General features: G+C 38.7%; 1 protein-coding gene across 1 annotated transcript in view; it reads right to left on the bottom strand.

The window, feature by feature from the left end:
- LOC117993452 (uncharacterized) overlaps positions 1 to 3389 on the bottom strand; it is a 73663-nt gene extending 70274 nt beyond the window's left edge. The window contains exon 1 of the mRNA XM_034981252.2: positions 3260 to 3389. The gene's annotated coding sequence lies outside the window, so the exon portion shown is untranslated. The remainder of the gene's footprint in view (positions 1 to 3259) is intronic.
- Between the last annotated feature and the right edge of the window lie 20118 nt (positions 3390 to 23507).

Here is a 23507-nt window from a genome sequence, read left to right as displayed (position 1 = left end):
TGAATGACTGACTGACTGATCTATCAACGCACAGCTTAAACTACTGGACGGATCGGGCTGAAATTTGGCATGCAGATAGCTATTATGACGTAGGCATCCGCTAAGAAAGGATTTTTGAAAATTCAATCCCTAAGGGGGTGAAATAGGGGTTTGAAATTTGTGTAGTCCACGCGGACGAAGTCGCGAGCATAAGCTAGTATAGTATATCCATCTTAGTACTTACTTAGGAAGAGGTACTTTTGCCAGTTTTTATTAAACCCATGCCCCTTTGGTTTCTACACGGAACGTACCGGAACGCTAAATCGCTTAGCGGCACGGCTTCGCCGGTAGGGTGCTAACTAGCCACGGCTAAAGCCTCCCACCAGATAAAGGCTAGGTAGGCTATGAAGCGACTAGGTGTCTTTGATTTCACGTCACCCCTAGCTAATATTTCACAGATGTTGATTCCGGATCCGAGAGTTATCTTACTCTAGTTCACTCTATAAGTCCCGCAAATTGATATTGGGCTGGAACCATGTCTCATTAACATCGAAATGACGCCAATTTGACATCAGCCGAAATAAAAATATACCTACCATCAGCTCAAAACTTCAGTCTAGTGCTGACGTCACTAAAATGGCGGCCACGCGCATTAGCAATTTGGGGGACTTATACCACAGCTCTCAGCCTAATCTGTAAGCTTTAATGAAGGTAACAATATTTTAATCGGCCTCTCAGGCGAAATGTTTTTGTTATTCGAAACAAATCGCGTTACGCCTTCATTTCTGAGAAAATATTGGATTTCAAACAAATTCGAGCGCCAGCGGATAAATGAGTTTAATAAGTTTAATTATTTTCTTTGTATCGTTTCCTTGAAACGAATTTATGGAACGGATTGAATGAACTACGGAGTTATTAATATTGGAATATGAAATATAATTTTAATCTTCTTTTTCAATAGGTAGAATATATATAAAAGGATTGACTGCCTGACTGATCTATCAACGCACAGCTTAAACTACTCGAAGGATCGAGCTGAAATTTGGCATGCAGATAGCTATTAAAACGTAGGCATCCGCTAATAAAGGATTTTTGAAAATACCCCTAAGGGGGTGAAATAGGGGTTTGAAATTTGGGTAGTCCACGCGGACGAAGTCGCGAGTTTAACCTAGTAGCGAATATAAAGTTATGGACAAATAAGAGGAATTCCACGTGCGAAAAAGTGTGTGTGGAATTTCGCATTCATCATGATCAACCCATAGCCGGCTCATTACAGAGCACGGGTCTCCTATCAGAGTGAGAAGGGTTTTTGGCCATAGTCTACCACGCTGGCCATGTGCGAATTGGTAGACCTCACTCACCTTTGAGAACATTATGGAGGACTCTCAGGCATGCCGGTTTCCTCACGATGTTTTCCTTCACCGTTAAAGCAAGTGATATTTAATTACTTAAAACGCACATAACTCCGAGAAGTTAGCGGTACGTGCCCGGGATCGAACCCCCGACCTCCGATTAGAAGGCGGACGTCCTAACCACTAGGCTATTACAACTATCTCCGCATTAATGTGTCGCATTGAAATGTTAGGACAACGCTATATCTGGGCGAACAATACTTCCCCGCATTCGCATCAAGCCTCATTTGATGAGGATTTTCGGCAATTTGTACTTAGAAAAATAGCGGAACTTCGTATGCAGAAAAATGTTCGTTTAGACGGTTTTTTACATATGTACTTAAGTACTTATAGCTATATTTTAAAAAAGATTAATTGCTTTGCTAGAAACAATGAGTTATTGTGCAAACACTATAATAATGTAGATAGGTTTATGCTGACTACGTACGCTGCAATACTTTGTAACAAAAGTGCAAAAACTCACGTGCGCTTTTAGTGAAATACGAAGCCATTCAAATATACTAGAATAATACCTATTTTGTTTTATACCACTGAAAACTTTAAAAGAGAAAAACTCTCAAAAAAGAGCTTTTACTTTTTACAAAACTTTCGTTTAGTTATTACGTAGGTAAAATAAAATGGTTTGAAGATTTTTTTATTGCTGGAATAAGTTGTATATGTGTTACTTTTATGTACTTATTTCTTTTTAGGGTTCCGTACCCTTATAGGATCACTTTGTTGTCTGTCTGTCTGTCTGTCCGTCTGTCTGTCAAGAAACCTACAGGCTACCTTCCCGTTGACCTAGAATCATGAAATTTGGCAGGAAGGTGGGTTTTATTGCTGGCATTAGGGGAAAAATCTGAAAACCGTGAATTTGTAGTTAGATCACACAAAAAAAAAAATTGTGGTCATAAACTAATAATTAGTACTTTCAATATAACTATATCAAGTGGGTTATCATATGAAAGGTCTTCACCTGTACATTCTAAAACTGATTTTTATTTGTTTTTATGCATCATAGTTTTTGAGTTATCATGCAAAATACGACTGAATTACGGAACCCTCGTTGCGCGAGCCTGACTCGCACGTGGCCGGTTTTTTTAATTTATTAATTGCGTATGCCCGCGACTTCTTCACAACACATTAAACTTCAACACAAATTTCAAAACCCTACTTTACCGCCTTATGGGTTGAATTTTTAAAAATCATAATAGCTATCAACCCAATGATATTAGAAGAAATTCTAATATTATTGTATCAACCCATCACCCTGATTGCAGCCAAGCAATAGTCTATAAATTAAAAAATTTAATTGCTTAAATCGCACACGATCTGAAAAGTTAGAGGTGCGTGCCCGGAATCGAACCCCCGAAATGTATTAGTGCTTAGTAAATGTCGTTTCAGCCTACGTGCATCTGATTGCACTGGCTAAGCAACGTTGATCCAAGTCGATTATTGGATGGGTGACTGACTACGGAGAACTAAAGACCTTTTCGATTTGGTCTTGTTTATTAGATATGATTAACATAATATACGTACCGGAACGCTAAATCGCTTGGAGGCACGGCCTTGCTGGTAGAGTGGTCATTAGCCACGGCCGAAGCCTCCCACCAGACCAGACCAGAAATTTAGAAATTATAAAATTTCAAAAGTTATGGAAAACTCTCAGGCAGGTAGGTTTCATCATTATTTTTTCTTCATCGTTAAAACAATCCGATCCGATCCGCAGAGTTAGAAGTGCATGCCCGGGATTGTACCCCCCGACCTCCCGAACAGAAGGCCGAGGTCCTAACCACTACGCGATCAGTTATCACCATTTTTAAAAAGCTTAAAAATATTTAATTTAAAGCCTTGGACGACAAGTTTAAAGCGTATAAAAATGAACTTACCGAAAATTCAAAATTTTTCGCGGCCACAAATTCAAAATCAGCAAAAGTCGCACTTGGAATTTTTCACGTAGATCGAACTTTATAAGCTCGTCGCCGTAACACGTACGTTCCTCGCGGGAGCTTTCACGGCACTGAAGGCTTCAGGGGAATAGGGAAGTACAGCCTGCAGACTTCGCGCCGATTGCCAATGACCAATCGGGATCGACATACGCGCCTATCTAACTTATCGCGAAATTCCGGTTGAATTTTCGTTTTAATTATAAAAAATATTCATTTACTAAAAAAGAAACACGCCTGGCTGAAAGTTAATTTAAATTAAGTTTTAGAGATTTGCAGAATTGGATCTCTTTTTATTAAATAATTAATTTTTAGTTCACGATTTTTTTTCGTAAGTCATATTTATTTTTGAAAAACGAATTTTATAGTTCTAGAGTACCGCGGTCCATTCAAGGAGGTATACGTAATTTTTTTTAGATTTTTTTAAATTTGATTTTTGAACCATGTCGTTTTTTAATGATCTGTCGGTTTGAAGCCTATCCTTCCAAACATTTAAACTACTTTTATAAACCTATATCCACTCAGACGTAGTTGAGAGCATCATCCAGTTCTACATACCTACTTTCTTATTATTCTATGGTCCTGTTCTAAAGTTGGCTCAAATAGGAGTACCTGTAACTTTGAACTCTAAGTTCAAAGTTACGGGAGTTTAAGCTTTGAATTGTATTAGAGACAAACTTAGAACAATTACGACTTATGTTCTGGCAATAATCAGATTATGCCAGACGCTTGCCTACTAATAAAAACCAGCCAAGTGCGAGTCAGACTCGCGCACCGATGGTTCCGTACTACAGTCGTATTTTTTTCGTCATTTTGCACGATAAATCAAAAACCATCCATACAAATATTTTAAATGCGAAAGTGTGTCTGTCTGTATAATAAAAATATTATTCTGATTTTCATGATTTTGCACCTGCGTTTAAAAAGCATTGTAATAAATCAAAATACTGCAAAAATGTAGCTTTTTTGTATCGATTCCGATTGTGAAAATTCCTTCGCCGGTGGAAATGCGACATGTCAGTTCCATCCATTCGGAGATGATAAGGGGTCTATTTTGAGCATCTGTTTTGTGTATAAAGTAGGGTTTATTGATGCAAGTACAGATGTGGGGTTGAAGAGAGATAAACTAAGGATTACAGTGCGGGGTGCCAGCGTGGTGCCAGCGTGGTGCCAGCGTGTTGCCAGCGTGTTGCCAGCGTGTTGCCAGCGTGGTGCCAGCGTGGTGCCAGCGTGGTGCCAGCGTGGTGCCAGCGTGGTGCCAGCCAAGCTGAGTTGGATTCGGCGGTTGACCTCTATCTCGAGATTGGACCCAACTGGATAGTGTGTTCTAGGTATACATATTCTTCTACAATTTCGAGTGCAGATTAAGATTACTTAGAGCTTATAATAATATCTAGGTAAGTAGGTATAGGTTGCGATCATGAACTGCCTAAATCATTTGTAAAACTACGAAACTTCTCCAATACGAAGTAATCTGAACAAAACTTTATTTAAACTGGAAAGCAAGCCAATTATAGTGCAGTAAGAAAATAACTACAGAAGTTAGTCAGTTGCCGATCTCGAGAGCGGCTACTTTGAATCGCTGATAGCGTTTTAACGAAGTGAAAATTCTCTTCGTCTTCGTACTTCGCAATCAATTTATTTGATAGTACCTAGTGTCCTAGAACCTAAGTACTTATAGCATTTTCTTGGACTCTTTTCTACTAGTCTTAACTTAAGTTTGTTAATATCTCTACTGTACCTACCTGTGATATCTGTGATATCTCTACTGTACCTACCTGTGATATCTGTGATATCTCTACTGTACCTACCTGTGATATCTGTGATATCTCTACTGTACCTACCTGTGATATCTGTGATATCTCTACTGTACCTACCTGTGATATCTGTGATATCTCTACTGTACCTACCTGTGATATCTGTGATATCTCTACTGTACCTACCTGTGATATCTGTGATATCTCTACTGTACCTACCTGTGATATCTGTGATATCTCTACTGTACCTACCTGTGATATCTGTGATATCTCTACTGTACCTACCTGTGATATCTGTGATATCTCTACTGTACCTACCTGTGATATCTCTACTGTACCTACCTGCGATATCTGTGAAATCTCTACTGTACCTACCTGTGATATCTCTACTGTACCTACCTGCGATATCTGTGATATCTCTACTGTACCTACCTGTGATATCTGTGATATCTCTACTGTACCTACCTGTGATATCTGTGATATCTCTACTGTACCTACCTGTGATATCTGTGATATCTCTACTGTACCTACCTGTGATATCTGTGATATCTCTACTGTACCTACCTGTGATATCTCTACTGTACCTACCTGCGATATCTGTGATATCTCTACTGTACCTACCTGCGATATCTGTGATATCTCTACTGTACCTACCTGCGATATCTGTGATATCTCTACTGTACCTACCTGTGATATCTGTGATATCTCTACTGTACCTACCTGTGATATCTGTGATATCTCTACTGTACCTACCTGTGATATCTCTACTGTACCTGTGATTAAACTGTAACTGGACGATTCCTAAACATTTTTTTTTAAATTTTTGTGTCTGTCTCTACGTATTTATGTGTAACGCTGGAACTGTAGACGTCCACTGCTGGACATAGGTCTCTTGTAGCGACTTCCACACGCCACGGTCTTGCGCCGCCGCCATCCAGCGGCTCCCTGCGACTCGTCTGGTGTCGTCCGTCCACCTGGTCAACATACACATATACACAATATCAGATCATATTACAATAGAGGCCAATAAAATTACATCTCCCTTCACCTTAAGCCTATTAATTCTAATTTATAGAGATAGTTTGTTTAATTAGCTTCCGTGTACACCTGATCCAACAAAACGACGGACAGACATTATTGGACGGACAGGAAATTGGGTATTAGGGGGAGCAGGGTGTCATAAACACGGGATGTTTGCTGCAGTAAAATATCACTTGCTTTAACGGTGAAGGAAAACATCGTGAGGAAATTTGCATGCCTGAGAGTTGTTAAATATGTGTCATCATCATCATCATCATCAACCTGTGGATGTCCACTGTTGGACATAGGCCTTCCCTAAAGAGCGCCACCACACCCGGTCTTCATCCTTCCTCATCCAGCCACTTCCCGTCAGCCTCTTTATATCGTCGGTCCATCGTGCTGGAGGGCGTCCCACACTACGCGGGCTCCACTCAAGGACTATCCGGCTCCAACGGCCATCGCCTCTACGACAGGCATGACCTTCCCACTGCCACTTCAGCTTACTAAAAGTTTGGGCTATGTCAGTGACCTGGTTCTCCTGCGGATCTCCTCAGGTGAAGGTGAAAGGTGGGTGAAGTCCGTTAATTGGTACTTGGCCAGAGTGGCGAAGTAAACCACTGTTCTGAGAGGATACCCGTGCTCAGTAGTGGACCGGTGATGGGTTGATCATGATGGTGGGTTCCCAATGAGTCACATTCAGTTGTGTCACAGTGTGACTCGTTCGATACCACCACCACGAGAACCACGAAATAAGCTTAGACTTTACCTCTGTATAACATTAGTATAGATAAAAATAAATAAGAAAATTATTCTGTTTAAAACCCCTCAGGCTTGCTTATAAACATAAAAAGTAGCCAATCACATAAAATACATAATTTGACGCAAATTGAAGTAGGTACTTGGTTAGGTACTCGAGTACATTTCGACCCTCTCTCGTGCCCACCAAAAATCGGTTTCGCGAACGGTTAACCGTTAAGTACCCTAAGTAAAATTCAAGTGAGCCTGTTTATTTTATCATATCGTCTGCGACTGTGACATATTGCCAAATTATTGGTCTAGCAGCCAATCCTACCACCAAACATATTGAAGTGAATCAAGTACCAAGCCTACCTATAGAAGACGTATAGAACAAAAATCGGCTAAGTGTGAGTCGAATACGAGAAATAACACTTTTGTTCTTTTTAGGGTTCCGTGCCTCAAAATGAAAAACGGAACCCTTATAGGATACTTCCCGTTGACCTAGAATTATGAAATTTAGGTATTAAGGTAGGTAGGTCTTATAGCTGACATTCGGGGAAAAATCTGAAAACCGTGAATTTGTGGTTACATCCCACAAAAAAATTTAAATTGTGGTCATAAACTAATAATTTGTATTTTCAATCTTCGAAGTAAGATGATTATATCAAGTGGGGTATCATATGAAAGGTACCTTCACCTGTATATTCTAAAACAGATTTTAATGCATCACAGTTTTTGAATTATCGTGCAAAATGTTGAAAAAGTACGACCGTATTACGGAACCCTCGTTGCGCGAGCCTGACTCGCACTTGGCCGGTTTTTTTTAAATTTATAGCGGCCATTTTGATTTTTTTATTACTTGTTTGTTATAGCGGCAATAGAAATACACATTCTGTGAAAATTTCAACTTTCTGCCTGTTACGGTTCATGAGATACAGCCCGCTGACTGACAGAAGTATGGATGGACGGACGGACAGATGGACGGACAGCGGAGGCTAAGTAATAGGGTCCCGTTGGCACTCTTGTAGTACTGAACTATAAAAAAACATGTGTGCGGTTCACACTTTTCACGTTTTCATCAAGCAAAACAAAGCTACGTGCTTGGCGTCAAGCCGCTTGACCGTGTTAGCTCCCCATCCTCTACGTCCGTGTGTGACGTCATCTCTGTAACATCTAATTTCCTGTACCGACGGTCCAGCGCGTTTATATAAGTCGGAGCGACCCACTTACTGCGCTCATGTCGGTGGCGATATGTGCTCATATTTATATTCATATCTATAAAATTGAAATTCAGATAGTTCGTAAGTTTAAGCGTATCCACTATATAGAAGACGCCTCAATCGGAGGCAGCTCACGTGGACTGCCTCTACTTGAGGAAAGCCGCAATGTGACGCTAACATTGACTTATATATTAATTCGTATGGACAGGGCTATTGAACAAACAAAATGGCCGACCGATTCATTGGTGCTTTAGCACCAATGCAACCTCAGTGACGTCTGGATTTCAAACGGTCGTTCATTAGTATCTAAGAGGTGCCGCTGATTTATTTGGTTCCAAAACCGAAATTTTGTTCGCTTGGGCATATCTTGCTATTTATATCGATGGACGCTATTGAGATTTTTTAACATTCATGTTTTTCAACATGTCGTAGTATTTCGTAGCTTGCTCGGGTGCTACATGGGTGCTACGAGGATTACATACATAATTATATAATACTCCTACAGCTTAAATGAAACTACTGGACGGATCGGACATGCAGATAGCTATTATGACGTAGACATCCGCTAAGAAAGGATTTCTGAAAATTCAACTCTTTAGGAGGTAAGATAAGGGTTTGTTTGTGTCGGCCGCGCGGACGGGGTGCGGGCATAACCTAGTCGATATTAAAACATTCATACTTAATATTAAATAGTATGGATATCATTGACTTATATATTATATATTATGATATATATATTACTTCGTAATGGATATATTAGTTACATTCATAGTAATGTGGTCATCATAATCCTTTGTTGGTCCCAAACTATAATGTTAAATACAAACAATGTTCATACCTTTCAGTATAATCCTCCTGCACATATGCTCCTCCTATATTCCTCTCACGAGATTGCCCAATTCGGAGGAAGTAATATTTGAGAGCAGTAGAAATTGCAGCGACTTGAAGACGAAGCGAGAATTGCATTACATGACGCGTTGTCAGCGATTCACATTTCACACCTTGTATTACTTTTGTACAAATTTTTAGAGTTTCCACTATCGTGATTCGGCAAAAGGTTCGAATTCGAGCAAACTATACGATAGCTCTGGCCAACCCGCACTTGGTCAGCGTAGCAGAGTATGGCCTAAACCCTTCTCATTTTGAGAGAAGGTCCGTGCTCAGTAGTGAGCCAGTGACGACGGGTTGATGAAGATGATGATAAATGATGATGAACCCATCCGAGGTCCTTTTCTCTTTCCTTTGGATGTCTTCCCCCCCACCCCAGCCACCCTCGCAGTCTCAACTGCTACGCGTGCGCCAACTGAGTCCCAAAAAAGGAAGGTTTGAAAAAGGACCCCGGATGGGTTCGTAACTAGTCGGGCTAACCGTCGACTAAACACGTGACTCGTGAGTAAAGCCGGGTGTGAGATATGTATATCACTTTCTTTACCAATGAAGGAAAACATTGTGACGAAACCTGCATGCCTGCAAGCTGCTAATCCGCACTTGGCCAGCGTGGTGGACCCTTCTCATTCTGGGAATAGACCCGTGTTCTGTACAAACTGTTTAGACTTTTCGTATTTTAGGCATGTTCCTATTTTTTGGTAAGTATTTTCGTATTTTGATTTGTCAATGCTGTATGAGATTCAAGCTCACTTGATATAATTAATTGCCTTCAGAGCGCGCTGCCATTCAGCCCCATCAGCCCCATCAGCCCGCTCCCTTCATTAGAGGGTGTGTACACCTTTAGATAAATGAATAGCACGGGAAAATACGAAAAGGTGGAACAAATACTATAAGAGTTTCCGGCTTCTATTTAGGTATTTTCTCGCAAGGATTGCCTACAGTGAACTTTTCTTTTTATAAAGTTGGTTTTTCTTTTTGCAAAGCTTGTTTTTTGGGGCTGTTTAGATGTTGGATGGACGGTACATAAATATACCTACGTACGGCACATTTTATGCATAATACCGGATTCCCACGGTGCGTGATTCTGCAGATTATCACGCACGACCACGCACCGCGCACAAGGCTATTCCAACGGTGCGTGTCAGGTGTCATTCTGTGTGGGTCTTGGGATTCGAAGCCATTATCTCATTCCAAAATGTATAGTTCACAAGAACGTGTCACTGCAGCTGCAGCTTTTGTGGTATTTTTATTCAGTTTAATTTACTTTTTATTCGGTTTCATGCATCATAATATGAAGCGTTTTTATTCTTGTGTTCTGGTGCTGCAGAGTTCTATATAGCGTGGATTCATTTTGATATATTATATAAAAATAATCTAATAAACTCGTTCATCAACTTCATTATTCATAGTAGCCGAATAAAAAAACTTCACTGTACGGGTGCACGGCTCTTAACTCAGCAAAATGAACAGGTTTTAATATGCTCGTCTGTGTTTATGCGGACGACCGCCCATCATCTCGTACCGCACCTTTGCCACGGACGAACTCTTCACATGGGGCGTCAGTGCGGACTGGTCCGCGCCCCAGCCGCGGCCATCCGCAATATCACGCACCGTGGGCAGCCGGTATAAGACATACTAGTAAGTAACTTTCACGTGGTTTTACCAGCCTTCTCGAAGGTTTTAAATCGATTTTTGAAATATTTCTCCTGAATAGATGGCCGACATCTTAACCCCTAGGTTATCTATCACTTCTCTAAACCTTAACTGTATGGTTGCTAAACTACGGCATTAATTGTACACAACAGCACAATAGGTACAATCCACTAACGAGTTGGAAACAAATTTAATAAGCAGCAATTTTCCGTGATCCGCGCAAATCCCCCTCCGTTCCATTAACTCCGTCACGGATGCTGGAAAACGCTGGAAAATAATGGAAAATGTTGGAAAATAATGGAAATTGACGTGCGAAGTTTTAAAGGTTTGAATGTTTATCAAATAAACTGTTCATATTCTGTTCTATACAATGCTAAAAACGTTTAGCTATGAAACATACCAATTTAAAAGTCTATACTTAACGAAATATTTATCTAGGTATAATTAGTATAATAGTGAAAAACAAACAACAAGTATTTGATAGCTGCGTACTGCCTATACTAACCTATGGTAGCCAAACCTGGGCCCTGACACAAAAATTAGAACAAAAATTAGCAATCTGCCAGCGTGCAATGGAACGTAGTATGCTACATGTAAGAAGAAAAGATAGAATAGCAAACGAAACATTAAGAAATAGAACTAACATAGTAGATATACAAGTACAAATTAGAAAACTAAAATGGAAATGGGCCGGACATGTTTGCAGACAAAACCAGGACAGATGGGCAAAAACAGTAACAGAATGGTATCCTAGAGACGGTAAAAGATCAAGAGGGAGACAAAGAGTTAGGTGGAATGATGATTTTGTGAAAATTATGGGAGCAACATGGCAACGAATGACCCAAGATAGAGAAATGTGGAAACGACTGGAGGAGGCCTTCGTCCAAATGGGGCGTACTGAAAAATAAAAGTGGAAGAAGAATGTATATACCTAATAAAATATGAAAATTAGTAGTGATATACAGAATAGTATTGTGTACATATTAAAAAATGAAAATTTATACAGTAAAAAATTAATAATTTAAAAATAGCGGTGACATAAATAATAGTAATGATATATAAATATAAATGTAAATGTAAATAAGTATTATGTATTGATTCTATTAAAATATGTATATACTGAATACTATGACAAATGAAATTGCATGTAATGTTTTTCAGTAAATAAAGGCTATATTATTATTATTATTATTATTAATTAGTATCAAATGACAAATTCCAAGTGATAAATGAAAACCATCAAACTCATTTCACATTGGTTGGTTCTACATTGCTGCTTCACTGAGCGTATAAAAATATAACATAATACCTATTTTCATAGCAAACCTTCAATGGATTAAAAATAAATGTCAAAAGAGCTTGGTGGCTTCCATTCAGTGATGATCACTAAGGCAGCCAATTACTGCGCTGGTAGGAAATGACGACACAGTCTATGATGGGGGCGGTTTCGACGCGGTATCGAGCCGGAACCCGGTGGAGGTGGTGTCAGACAGCCCGAAGTGGAGGCTTCAGCCGTGGCTGAGACCAGACCGGAAGTAATTTAGACATTGCCAATTGTCTCAACCAGATATCGAACACTTTTAAGTCCACGTCATCACGTCTCAGCATGCGTGAGCGTATGCGTATGCGTGTTCTATCGCCTGTATAATGGGGAGTGCTCTGAAGAGCTTTTTGACCTCATTCCACCCTCTTTTTTCTACAACCGCACCGCGCGCCACCGTAAGGAATTTCACCCTCACCATCTGGGTGTCTGGTGCACTTCGACCGTCCGCTGCGCCAGATCCTTCTTTCCACGCACATGCAAACTGTGGAACCAACTCCCATCGGCGGTGTTCCCACTAGATTATAACATGGGGTTATTCAAGGGGCGGACCAACAAATTCCTAAAAGGCCGGCAACGCATCGGCGGCTCCTCTGGTGCTGCAAATGTTCATGGGCGGCGGTAATCACTTAACATCAGGTGACCCGCCTGCTCGCTTGCTCGCTATATCTATTAAAAAAAAAAAAAAAAAAAACCACTGCGCCCGGGAGTTCATCCAAATCATATAAGTAGCTGGTACAGTATGCAGCAGAAAGAACATCGAACTTTAGAAAGAGATAGCTGATTTGTAGAGCAAATTGTCTCTGCCGCTGAGACCGACAAAACGTTACATAGGTATGAGTGACAGAGACAACGTTCTACAAAGCCGAAATGTCATTCTAAAATGGTGGTGAAAGGTGAAATAAAACGGTTAGAACAATAAAACATAATATTATTTTGTAATATTATTTATAATTAAATAATTGACTCAAAGATTACACAAATCGTATAGTTTCACTGGATTTTTTTTTAATTTTTTTTTGTTATTACATACATAGTTAGTCATAATATAGGTACAGTAGTCAAGCCTTCATTTACCTACGACTTACGAGTACATAATAATATAACATAGTTTATATCAAACGAAGATATACAAAATATACTTTTTACCTTTGCGTATTGTGCTGACTTGATCATATAATTATTTTAATTATTTAAATAATATACCACTTTAACATTAGCTGAAAACATAAAAAAGTTGACGCTGGACAAAAAAAACCGGTCAAAAAATAAAGAACGAGTCAGACTCACGCACCGAGGGTTCCGTACTCGGGTATTTTTTTCGATATTTTGCACGATAAATCAAAAACTGTAATGCATGAAAATAAAAATAAATCTATTTTAGAATATACAGGTAAAGCCCTTTCATATGATACCCCACTTGGCAGTGGCGTGCATAGGAGTTCAAGCCAGGGTATGCATTTATGTATGAACTTATTTTCCGGCAGGTTATAATGAAAAAATAAGCATTGATTTCTTACAATGAGGGTAAGCAGTGCGTTTATGCCTCTATGAGCTGCACGCCACTGCCACTTGGTATACTTTGAAAATTGAATATACTAATATTTATTAATTTGAAATATTTTTTGTATGATGTAATCACAAATCCACGGTGTTCAGATTTATTCCTTTACTTGTGTTATAAGACCTAACTACCTACCTGCTAAATTTCATGATTCTAGGTCAACGGGATAGACCCGTTACAGACACGATAGACAGACGGACAGACGGATAGACGGACAAACAGACAGACATACAACAAAGTGATCCTATAAGGGTTCCTTTTTCCTTTTGAGGTGCGGCACCCTAAGAAATATAAGAATATAATGCGACCAATAATTTTCAACAACCATTATTTAAAACTTATATCAACTTACCGTACTGATCAACTGAAAAAATACAGCAAAAAAGATAAAATTAATGCCATTGTAATTTCAATAAAAAAAGTAAATAACAACTTTTGTAAAGGACTAGATATGCTGCTTATGATAAAATAATTTGTCTATCATCATCACCCAATCGTGTCACACTGTGACTCGTCGGAAAGTGGGAACTCATAGATTTTTTTTCCCATCGAGTCACACTGTTACTAGTTGAAACATTTTTATCAATTAGAATTACCAACGAGTTACACTTTACTGTGGTTGTGACTCGATGGGAAAAAAATCGATAGATTCCCAACGAGTCACACTGTTACTATTTGAAACATTTTTATAAATTAGAATTACCAACGAGTTACACTAAACTGTGGTTGTGACTCGATGGGAAAAAAATTTGATAGATTCCCAACGAGTCACACTGTTAAACGATTGGGTGTGACTCGTTGGGATCCCATCATAATAATTTCTTACAAAATAAAGTAGTCTTTATAACCACTTATTAATTCATAAAAACTTCCTCATCATCATCAACAACCGATAGACGTCCACTGCTGGACATAGGTCTCTTTTAGGAACTTCCACACCCCACGGTCTTGCGCCGCCGCCATCCAGCGGCTCCCTGCGACTCGCCTGATGTCAAAAACTTCCTAAACATAATAATTAACTCTAAGCTATGTACGAGTACTTACTATCTACATCTGCTATTTTCACGCCATATCTTTTCTCTATGGCTGAAATAAAAATAATATTATAAGTATATTAGGATGACCTCGCCAAGTACGAGTCAGACTCGCGCACTGAGATTTCCGTACTGCAGTCGTATTTTTTCGACATTTTGCACGATAAATCAAAAACTACTATGCATAAAAATAAATAAAAAACTGTTTTAAAATGTACAGGCAAAGCCCTTTTAAATGATACCCCCACTTGGTATAGTTATCTTACTTTGAAAATTGAAAATACTAATTTTAATTGTTCATATAAACAAACTTGACCGGCAAACTTGATCGTGTATGGCCAGCCTGAGTCATCATCATCATGATCAACCCATCGCCGGCTCACTACATGCACGGGCACGAGCACGGTCTCCTCTCAGCGTGAGAAGGGTTTTGGTCATAGTCTACCACGCTGGCCAAGTGGGTATTGGCAGATTTCCACTTGACATCCGCTAAAAAAGGATTTTTGAAAATTCAATCCTTTTAAAGGGTAAAATAAGTGTTTGAAAGGTTAGTTAATATAATTTAACATTAATAGGGCTCCGTTTTTACCCTTTACGGAACCCGAAAAACGTTTAAAGGTAAATGAGATAGATACAGCTACCGTTTATTGTGGGCTCCAACATGAGCTTGACTGTCTCTTTGCCGAAGGTTTGGACGACAGTTCGGACGAACCTCTTGAACTCCGCCAGCCATGTAGGGTCTTGGCGAAACATTTTTTTATTAGCTGTAATTAAAATACCAATGAAAATCGATAATAAAATGTAAAGAAGAAAAATTCAGAACAACGAGAAATTTTAAAAATTTCAAAGTACCTAAATAAAAAATCAGCCAAGTGTGAGTCGGCTGGCGCATCGAGGGTTCCGTACTTTTAAAGGATATGTGTAAATTTTATTTTATTGCTTATATTATTAACTGTAAAATGGAACTTTGTAATCTCAAAAAAATTACTACATACTTATAATTTTCGGGTTTTTTTTCCTTTACTTTTGTTGTGAAACCGTGCTGTTGCTTTCTGCCAAAGGTGATGCTTTATGCAAAATTGTATGGAGGCGTTCCCCAAAATGTGCAGAGATGATAAGATATTATGTTCCATTTAGTAAATGTACCTACAGAGTTTTTTTTTTTTTTTTTTAATACAATAAAACTTAAAGCTAGCCTTATCTAATTACTATATAAATCATGACCGCGTGGAATGGTGCCAAGAATACTGGCTGCATTTCCTACAGAGATGATATATGTGACATTTAATAGTAAAAATCTTCTATTTAAGAAAAAAAATCGCATATTGTTTTGCAGCCGTGGCATTAAGTTTGTGATAGGCATAGTTCAGTCTGTGGCAAATTTCGTCCATCTCGTTTCACGATTCTAATTTCTAGGTCAACGTGATGTATCTAATGTGCGAAGAGCTTTTTTTCTTTTGAATTCGTTGAATTAGAAGCTTGATATTTACAGCTTTTAAGGCTTGATACCTTCATGCATTTCTGAGAAAAAATTCTTGAGTTCTTGACATACCGATAGACAGACGAACAACAAAGTGATCCTATAAGGATTTCTTTTTTCCTTTTCAGGTACGGAACACTAAAAAACTTTAAAAGGATAATTTATTTTCGTAATGAGCAGCCACCGAGTTTCTTGCTGGTTCGCTTCGATAGAAAGGGCATTCCGAATCAGTTTACCGCTTATTCTGTTGTATTCTATAGAAAAAATATATTAATAGGTACTAGGTAAATAGATACATAAACAACCTTTTTTCTTATGTTTCTTGGATCGTTGTACTGGAGCGAACTGTACTGACGATGTTCCTGAAACAAGCTAAAGTTTCATCAAAACCGAAAGCAGCACTTTTAAGCACATTTAGGTACCAAGTAGAAAAAGATACCCATAAAATTTCATCCAGTTCGTCTGTAATTTACTGGTATTTTATTTAGAAACCTCCAACTGAGATCAGTTGGTTTCTAAATAAAATACGCGGTTTTAAAGGTTTAAAACGGGTTTTTTTTTAAAGTAGGTAACTGCTGAGTTTCATTCCCGCTCTTCGCAGTAGAATTTACTTTCCAAACCGCTGGTAGACTTGACATATCATATTAATTGGCACAAGTTGTTCTACATGAAATCAATAAATTCATTTCATTTCGAGATACGGAACCCTAGAAAGTTGTCGTATGTTTCTAGTCCAACAATCATAAAGATCCATAATTCATAGACTTACCGTTTTCACTCACTGAAATACATAAATCAAAATAAGTTATTTACTTATACTTACATATTATTTTATAAGAAACGCGATAGCTTAGTGGTTAACCTATTTAAGATGTTGGGGGTTTGATTCCGGGCAAGCATCTCTAACTTTTCGGAGTTATGTGCGCTTTAAGCTTTAGTTAACAGGGAAGGAAAACAGCGTGAGGAAACCTGGGAGGCTAAGTCCCTAATGTTTGCAAAAGTCTACTTAATATACTTATTTATAAGAGCCGTGATAGTCTGTTAGAAGACGTCCGCCTCTTATTCAGGAGGTCGGGGGTTCGACTCCACGTACGCTTTTCGGAGTTAATTATGTGCGTTTTAAGCAGTTAAATTGAACACTTGAAAAGAGCAACCGCCGAGTTTCTTGCTGGTTCTTCTCGGTAGGAACTGCATTCTGAACCAGTGCTAGATTAAATTATTTGACGATGCAAAAGCACCTGTAAAAGTTTACTTGAATAAAAATAATATATTCTATTCTATTAAATATCGTGAGGAAACCTGCATGCCTGAGAGTTCCCCATAATGTTCTCATAGGTGTGTGAAGTCTGCAAACTGCACTTGGCCAGCGTGGCGGACAATGGCCAAAACCCTTCATTCTGAGAGGAGACGTGACGTGCTCTGTAGTGGGCCAGCGATGGGTTGATCCTGATGATGTACTTATTAGATAGGGGTACTTTAGTACACAGTGTACCTACTTAGTACACACGTCAAATAAAGAAGAAAATATTTATTTTACCTTTTACATGAAGAAGTAGGTTTGTCGAATTTTCTACATCTAAAACAAAAAATATTCATACTAGAATCATCGTCATCACTATCCCCAACCGATAGACGTCCACCGTTGGACATAAGTCTCTTGTAGGTACAGTGCGACAAGGCTATCTTGGCGCGCGGCGAAAATTGGAACTAACGGTGCCGTCAAGTGGCTGTTGTTTGAATATTCTAAGCCTATATTATGTTCTCCAACAGCGCCCCCCTTTCAATGTCATTGAAGTGCCAAAAGAACCTTGTCGCACTGTAAGCAAGTACCTTCAACAAGTAGTGTTATGAACGGCTTTGCGTCATCGTAGCCATGCTCTTGTATTGACTGCAAGATCCGCGCGCGAAGCGTTTTCAACCACTGAGGTTCCGTAGACGTTGACACATCGTTTTCTGTTGCTAGAGACAAAACACTTATTTTATACATTATTTTAAATTAAATACTAGATGATACCCGCTTCGTCCGCGTGGATATAATATCTACCTAGACATGTTTAAAAAAACCTGCGGAACCATGCATTTTTACGGGATTATAGCAGCCTATGTGTACCCAAGTAAGTAGCCGAGGTAGGTAACTATTTAGATAATCTATCTCCAGTCCAAATTTCGGCCAAATCCGTCGAGTAGTTTTTGAGTGAAAGGGTAACAAACATACATACACATAACAACTTTCGCTTTTATAGTTTTAATGTGAAAACAGTTTTAAACAAAAAATGTATTTTTTAAATTGTTGTTGATTAGGGTTCCGTAAAACGGAGCCCTATTAATGTCAGTCTGCTATCTGTCTGTCTGTGCGTATTGTTTAACCCAGGCTACGGCCATAAAGCCGGCACCTTCGTTAACATACAGTGTGTCGTCTCACTGTATGTATTCACGCTGTGGTATAAGTAGGGGAAAGCAGGTAGGATTCGTACAGAGGGAGCATTCGTACAACAGTCATATCTACACTATGCTACATAGAGACGCGTTTGTGTTTTTGTATATGTGAGGCCCGCTCATATTCATAGGCTCACAGCTAAGTGCAGTGGCTGTAAAACAGTCCGTTTTATTAGAATAAGTCAAAACGTGTTTTCACACCGCGAAAATAATTTTTCGACTCATCTTTGACGACATTAATTCGTAATAAGCTTGGCTCAAATTGTTAAAGTAACATATAATAGTCTTTGGATAAGTGCCTTAGATTCATGTGTAAACATTAATTTTGGGATAACCTTCACCGTTATTTTTATTTTAAATTTATTGTTTGATTTTTTTGGTTGGGGTACCTTCGTGCAGTTAGGAGTGGGGTGGATTCGTGCTTTACGAATGCACCCCGCGTGAGTTCAGATCGTTTTTGCACTAACTGGGTTATGGGATTCCAATTCTAAACCACTCCCAGATGATAACATGCAACAAATAGTGGTGGTGCCTAGACTAGCAGAGTAGAACTAGAGTGAAGAAACTTTCGGTTTGATCCTGAAATCGACATCTGCTAAATATTAGGCTAGGGGTGTCGTTAAATCAAAAATACCTAGTAGTTTCATAGCCTACCGAGCGTCAAATATAGGCGACATTTGACGCCTGCCAGTGTGGGTGAAACCTCGATGTTTTCTTTCTTCGAAGTTTCATGCCTGTCGTGAGCTGCGCTATAAGTCAAATTAGCAACTTCTTATCAAACGTCAAAACGCTGGCTTAGTGTACCTATGGCAGCTTGTATAAAAGATATACATAGATATGACTTCATAAACATTTGACGTACCTACTCTTTATATTTAAATCAACAACTTTAGAATCAGTTTTGAATGGTTAAAACTTACAATGGACGTGGATTTCACGAAATTTTAAGACCCTCTGTTTAATAATAATTACTAAGAAATCGTTTATTTTTGACAGAGGCGCTATTGCAATTCAACTCCCAAAGAAATAGCTCTTACTCAACAAGATCTATCATCAAGATTGCCACCTCCATCACCATCTACATCAACTGTGGGATGATGACGCCAGAAATTATGCAACCTTTTACCTTAGCCTAAAGTGAATGAGAATGCACCTAAGAAGACACAAAGAAAGGAAAAGTATTAGAAAAATTAAGGATATAACATATAATCCCGAAAAAAATAGACTGATAGAAAAGGAAAGAGCAAAAAAGATGAAAAAAGGAGAACAAGAGAGAAAACAGAAGGCTAAAGAGATGAAACGCGAGTTACTATAACGGTAAATTATAATGTTGAGTAATGAATGACTTAAATTGTAACAAATTGTTTGTAAACACCATATTGTTAATTATTACTATATTTAAGGTTGATTCTGTGTTAATTTTGATATCAATAAATGTTTAATTTCATATAAAATAGCCTTTTTAATTCCTGTGTACGAAAGCTCCCCACTATGTACGAATGTACCCTAGTCGATGTACGAAGCTAGCTCGCGTGTGGGGTGCTTTCGTACGATTTCCATTTTTTGGGAAATTCATCATAGCTTTGTCATCTTACTTTGCATCAACACTGAACTACACTATAATTAAAGCCAGATAACTAGGTAATCCAGCAGCGTTTAAATTATTTTGAAATATTTATAAGTTTTGTTTTTACATGACCTAGAGTAAAAAGTGTACGAATCCTACCTGCTTTCCCCTATATCATCATCGCCGGCTCACTACAGAGAACGGGTCCTCTCAGAGACAAGGGTTTTGGCCATAGTCTACCAGGCTGGCCATGTGCGGATTGGTACACTTCACAGTTCACACGCCTTTGAGAACATTATGGAGAACTCTCAGGTATGTAGATTTTTCCGTCACCGTAAAAGCAAGTGATACCTATTTCATTAATTAAAACGCACATAGGTAACTCCGAAAAGTTAGAGGTGCGTGCCCGGGATCGAACCTCAGACCTACGATTAGAAGGTGGACGTCCTAACCACTAGGCTATCACAGCTTTTTTATAAGTATATTATACTGTTCCTGTAAATAATACGTAAGTACTGCCCAGAGATAACAGCAAATGTGGATGTACCTAGGTACCTATTGTTTGCAAAATAAGTAGGTAAAGGTAAACCTAATTTGACTCTTCCATCAAAAGAACTATTCACTTGATTGTTTCGTCCGTTGTTGCCGCAGCCTAAAGTCTGCAGCATGACAGTGGTAGAAAAAAGAAAGCGCCAAGCGAATTAATGTAAACGACTGTTTCGATGGGAGTATTCTCGCTAGCACGCTCTTTAGCTCGAGTCGATGACCGTACGCACGAAAGTTGAACAGCGCAGCGGCTCGATTGCGGTAGAATGACGCAATCATCTCTGGTTGGTTGACAATGGTTATTGTATTATTGAGACTGTAACAATACAGTTTTCCGCAATCTGAGAACTTTATGATTTATTTATTTATAGCAATGTTTAAACACCCCAAACCCCCCCCCCCCCCTTAAATTACTGATTTTGTAAATCACAAATTTGGAAACCAGATAATTTCGTGAAATATCTATTATTCAATGAATGATGTTTTAACATTCAGCACACTTGCACATTTGCAAAGTAAAACAATTTAAAATATATTTTATCAATTTTGAAATCTATGTTTGCAGAATACGACGTTTATGATCTTATGTTTTGAAACGTTTTTGGTGGAATAATCATTAATAATTTTTATCCGTTTTTTTGTTAATCATTAGTAAACCGATTTTTATTTAAGAAAATGGTTTCCACACGGCTTTTCACACGCTGAAGTGTTCCATCTTTTAATATTGCCTAAGTTGTGGACTCGACATACTGCTCGCTCTAGGCTGTGGCACACCTGTATGTTATAGAAAATCTGCCCTCCGGGGGCTATTGTCTATTCAGTATTCACCCTTTGTTGCGTCACAAACGTAACGTCTTATATTTTTCATACATTTTCACCTTTGTTTATTGTAAGAAGCAACCGAAATTAAACCTTTACGCAAAATGTTAAGAGCTATTTTTCATTGAAGTGGGTAATAAGATTTTTTGCTAACATTGACCCACACGTAGAAGAGGTGACATGCAATCTTCCAGTTCAAACAGTTATTCCCTAGCACTAGACTTATAAAATGATTAGGCACTAGTCATTATCATCTGCAATTCATCGCTGGCTCACTACTGAGCTCGGGTCTCCTATCACAATGAATAGAGTTTAGGTCATAGTCCCCCACGCTATTCCAATGCAGATTGGCAGATTCACATATCTTTGAGAACATTGTGGAGAACTCAGGCATACCTACAGATTTCTTGAAGATTTTTTCCTTCACCGTTAAAGCAAGTAATATTTAATTACTTACTTGAAACGCGACCCTTTCATATAAGTGCAGCGTCATCTGGTGTCAACATGTGGAAGATAGTGAGAAGACTAAAAAGGACTAAACCTTTTGAGTTAGTGCATAGTGATAAGGAAAGTGTACCTAGTGTTACTACTAAGTAAAAGAACATGTGAACAAAGTGGTTCTTTTTCTTTATTTATTCCGATACAAGTTAGCACTTGACTGCAGTCACACCTGGTGGTAAGTGAAGATGCAATCTGATGGAAGCGGGCTAACCGCCAGTCATAAAGTGATCCACGCTGCTTAATTTTTAAAAAATCCGATGTTTCGACACGCAGATAATAGAACAAGAGGTAATTTAACAATTTATGCACACTTCGCCGATACCTCTAAATATTTACTTGACTCAGTTGGTCAGATATTTTGGCAGAGAGGAATTGTCTGTAGCTTGTCCCCTGCGATGGTACTTGTTAACGTTTCTTTGCTAGAAATACTTACTGAAGCCACGGCTGTTGTGTTCTGCTGCAACATTACACTGTGACATTTGCTAAAAACAGAAACAAACAAAAAATGTTTACACAATGTTCCTAGGGTAGGTACCTATACCTATCGTACGCGACAGGTCGAGATGTCAATCAGGGAGGAAACACCCCGCCAGCAGCACAGCCCTCGCGCTGTGCTGGTGTGCAGGGCGTCCTCAGCATTGCCATCTCGACCTGTCGCAGACTATACCTACTTGCTTGTTTTGCGATCACTGTACGGTGCTTCTACACATAAAAACATTTGACGATCTCCCTGGCGCAGTGGTGAGCGCTGTGGTTTTACAAGTGGGAGGTCCTGGGTTCGATCCCTGGCAGGGGTAATTTAGGAATTTTTCATTTCTAAAATTGCCTCTGGTCTGTCTGGTGCTTGGACGGTCTGGTGGGAGGTTACGGCCGTGGTACTGCTACCCAGATACGGGTTTGGTAGGTAGGTAGGTAGGTAGGTAGGCCGGAATTTTCAAAATTCTTAGGGAGCGACGCCACGGGCGGTCGTTAGTATAAAATAATAAGATAGAAATCTTTTTTACCGAAATCAAGTCAAAGTAAAGAAGAAATAATAAAACTGATCTCATGGCGTGGCTGGTTATTAAATACTATATTTTACTGCAAAATGTTATGCTCACCTACCTCCTACAAATTGATTACTTACAGAATGCAGTTGATTTTCAATTAATTTTGAGGACATTTAAATCATAAAACAATATGATTTCGAAGAACTTGTACGTTGATATTATTTTTCCAAACTTGAAATATTAACATTAAGTAGCCAGTACACGAAATGACTCAAAATTAGCCCTATTTATGACTCAAATGCAGAGTTATCTAACATTTTATAACTCAAAAACAGTCCTATTTATGACTATAAAAGCCCATTTATGACTCCAAAATAGCGCCATTTATGATTCAATTAGCCCCATTGTTTTAAAAACAGATCCTTTTAAGACTCAAAAACAGAAATACGAATCTTAAACGGGTCTATTTTTGAGTTATAAATGGGTCTGTCTTTGAGTCATAAATGGGGCTATTTTAAATCATAAATGGCACTATTTTTGGGTCACATATGGGACTGTTTTATAGTCATAAATAAGGCTGTTTTAAAGTCATAAATGCGGCTCATTTTGAGTCATAAAAGGGGCTGTTTTTTGGCTGGGGCTGACGAGTTCTATTGTC

Source organism: Maniola hyperantus, chromosome 24, assembly GCF_902806685.2.
Source record: "Maniola hyperantus chromosome 24, iAphHyp1.2, whole genome shotgun sequence".
In the NCBI taxonomy this organism is placed as follows: domain Eukaryota; kingdom Metazoa; phylum Arthropoda; class Insecta; order Lepidoptera; family Nymphalidae; genus Maniola; species Maniola hyperantus.
This window is presented reverse-complemented; position numbering and strand designations above follow the sequence as displayed.